Consider the following 3,993-nt stretch of genomic DNA (forward strand, 5'->3'; position numbering starts at 1 on the left):
TCATAAACGAACTGTGGCACAGCTGGGGGACTGCTCTCCGAGCAGGGACCCAGCAAGCAGCAGAATCAGCGAGACACCCCCCCCACTTCCTCCCAGTAGCACACTGCGGGAGTCTGCAGGGTTTGGAGACTCGAAACAGGGTCATGTGCCTGAGACAGACATGCTGGTCACAGGCCGGATGAGCATGGAGTGCAGATGGAGATCTGGGAGACAGGAGTGATGGGCTGCCTTTCTCTGAGGCCACACTGAGGAGACACACACACACACACACACACACACACACACCCGCTTCAGCACTCAGCTCTGGGGCTGGAGACTGGGAGGCCACCATTTTCATTCTCATCCTCTAAAGGTGTGAGGAAGGCGTTCAGGAAACAAAAGCCACATAGAACAAACCAGAGCAGATAACTTAGCCTAGCCCTGGGGCAGGGCATAATTCTGCCTGGAGCAAATACACTTGAGAATCAAAGCAACAGTCCCCTCCCCCAGAAGATCAGCAAGAAAATCCAGCCAAGACCAAGTTTACTGATCAGGGAGAATTGCAGAACTCCAGTGCTAGGGGAATATGGCATATAGAAATCATGGGGTTTCTTTATTGAAACCACAATTCTTTATTCTTTCAATTATAATTTTTTCTCTTCCTTTTCTCAACCAATTTCTTATTTTATCAAATCTTTTGTTTAAATCTTTTTTAATTTTTGTTTTTAAAATTACATTCTATCTTTTCATTGCATTTAATTTTATTTTGGTACATATATAAGTTTTTCTTTCTTTACAATGTTGGGATCTAAGTTTTCTAACAACTGGACCAAAATACACACAGGATCCAGTGTATTGCTCTATTCTGCTCACCTGTCTGATTATGTTCTCTTTTTTTAATTTTAATTTTTTTTTCCTATGTGGGAACTCTTCTGATTTGTTTAGTGTCTATTTCTCTGGGGTCATTGCTGCCATTTTATTATATGGTTCTCTTGATCATCTATGCTTCTCTGGACAGAATGAGAAGATGGAAAAACTCACCTCGAAAAAGAGAACAAGAGGAGTTACTGATTCCAAGGGAACTAATCAGCATGGACAAGTAAAATGTTGGAACAAGAGTTCAGAATAATGAGTATAGTATCTTTATAATATAGTGGGACTTGAGAAAAGCATAGAAGACACTATAGAATCCCTTTCAGGAAAACTGAAAGAACTAAAATCTAATCAAGTCAAAATCAAAAAGGTTATTAATGAAATGCAATAAAAAATGAAGGCTCTGACCTAGGATACATGAGGCAGAAGAAAGAATTAGTGATAGAGAAGGTAAAATGATGGAGAATAAAGAAGCTGAGACAAAGAGAAATAAACAACTACTGGACCACAAAGGGAGAATTTGAGAGATAAGTGATACCATAAAGTGAAACAGTATTAGAATAATTGGGCTCTCAGAAGAAGAGGGAAGAGAGAGATGGGCAGAAAGAAGGTATATTGGAGCAAATTACACAGGCAGCAAACTCTGTGACCTTGACCATGGCAACTTCCTGCGAGACACGTCTCCAAAGGCAAGGGAAACAAAGGTAAAAATGAATTACTGGGACTTCATCAATATAAAAAGCTTTTGCACAGCAAATGAAGACAACCAACAGAATGGGAGAAGATCTTTGCAAATGACACATCAGATAAAGGACTAGTATCCAAAATCTATAAAGAATTTATCAAACTCAACACCCAAAGAACAAATAATCCAGTCAAGAAATAGGCAGGGGTGCCTGGGTGGCTCAGTGGGTTAAAACCTCTGCCTTCAGCTCAGGTCATGATCTCAGGGTCCTGGGATTGAGCCCCACATCCGGCTCTCTGTTCAGCAGGGAGCCTGCTTCCCCCTTTCTCTGCCTGCTGCTCTGCCTCTTGTGACCTCTCTCTCTCTGTCAAATAAAAAAATAAAATATTTTTTAAAAAAAGAAATAGGTAGAAGACATGAACAGACATTTCTGCAATGAAGACATCCAAATAGCTAACAGACACATGAGAAAAGGCTCAATATTACTTGGCATCAGGGAAATACAAATCAAAAGCTCAATAATATACCACCTCACACCAATCAGAATGGCTAAAATGAACAAGTCAGGAAATGACAGATGTTGGCAAGGATGCGGAGAAAGGGGAACCCTCCTACACTGTTGGTGGGAATGCAAGCTGGTGCAGCCTCTCTGGAAAGCAGTATGGAGGTTCCTCAAAACCTTGAAAATAGAGCTACCCTACAACCCAGCAATTGTACTACTGGGTATTTACCCCAAAGATACAGATGTAGTGATCTGAAGGGGCACCTGAACCCCAATGTTTATAGCAGCAATGTGCACAATAGCCAAACTATGGAAAAAGTCCATATGTCCATTGACAAATGAATGGATAAAGAAGATGTGGTATATATGTACAACAGAATACTACTCAGTCATCAAAAAAAAATGAAATCTTGTTATTTGCAATGACATGGATGCAACTAGAGGGTGTTGTTCAAAGTGAAATAAGTCAATCAGAGAAAGAATTATCATATGATCTTGCTGATATGTGGAATTTAAGAAACAAAATATAGGATCATAGAGGAAGAGAGGAAAAAATTAGACAAAATCAGAGAGAGAAAAAAACCTTAAGTGACTTTTTTTTTAATTAAAGATTTTATTTATTTGGGGTGCCTGGGTGGCTCAGTGGGTTAAGCCTCTGCCTTCAGCTCAGGTCATAATCTCATGATCTCAGGACCCTGGGATCAAGGCCTGCATTGGGCTCCCTGCTCAGCGGAAAGCCTGCTTCCTCTTCTCTCTCTGCCTGTCTCTCTGCCTAGTTGTGATCTCAATCTCTCTATCAAATCAATAAATAAAATCTTTAAAGAAAAAAAAAGATTTTATTTATTTATTTGAGAGAGAGAGTGAGAAAGAGAGAGCATGAGAGGGGAAATGGTCAGAGGGAGAAGCAGACTTCCTGTTAAGCAGGGAGCCCAATGAGGGACCTGATCCCGGAACTCCAGGATCATGATCTGAGCTGAAGGCATTTGCTTAACCAACTGAGACACCCAGGCGCTCCCTGAAAGTGACTCTAAATCATAGGAAACATACTAAATGTTGCTAGAGGTTTGCTGGAGGGTTACTCCTAATGATAGACATTAAGGAGGGCATATGATGTAATGAGCACTGGGTATTATATAAGACTGATGAATCACTAAAAAAAATTTTTACTAAGAGCTGGTTCATTGAAATGATAAACAAATTGGCAATCAAGGTAGACTCACCAAGAAAAGAAGAGAGAGGGCTCAAGTAAATAAGATCGGAAATGAGAGGAGACATTACAACTGATACAACAGAAATACAAAGGATCATAAGAGACTACTATGAACAATTATATATCAACAAATTGGATAACAGAATAAATGGATAATAATGGATAAATAATAAATGGATAAATTCCTAGAAACATCCAATCTTCCAAGACTGATGAAGAAGTAGAAAAACTGAACAGATGGACTACTAGTAAAGAGAGTGACTTGTAAACAAATGCTACCTAAAAGACAAGTACAGGCTTCACTGATGAATTCTATCAAATATTCAAAGAAGAATTTAAATCTATCCTTCTTAAACTCTTCCAAAATGTTGAAGAGGAGGGAACACTTCCAACCTAATTTTCCAAAGGTAGCATTACCTTGGCACCAAAACCAGACAAGGAAACCACAAGAAAAGAAAATTACAGGCTATTATTTTTGATGAACATAGATGCAAAAATTCTTAATAAAATTTAGCAAACCAAGTTTAAAAGTACATTAAGAAATTATACATCATGAACAAGTGGTATTTATTCCAGGGATGCAAGGATGATTCAACGTCCACAAATCAACAACATGATACACCACATTAACAAAATGAAGAATAAAAATCGCATGATAATCTCAATTGAAGTTGAAAAAGCATTTGACAAAATTCAGCATTTATTTATGATAAAAACTTGCAACAGGGTGCCTGGGTGGCTCAG

Source organism: Neovison vison, chromosome X, assembly GCF_020171115.1.
Source record: "Neovison vison isolate M4711 chromosome X, ASM_NN_V1, whole genome shotgun sequence".
NCBI lineage: Eukaryota > Metazoa > Chordata > Mammalia > Carnivora > Mustelidae > Neogale > Neogale vison.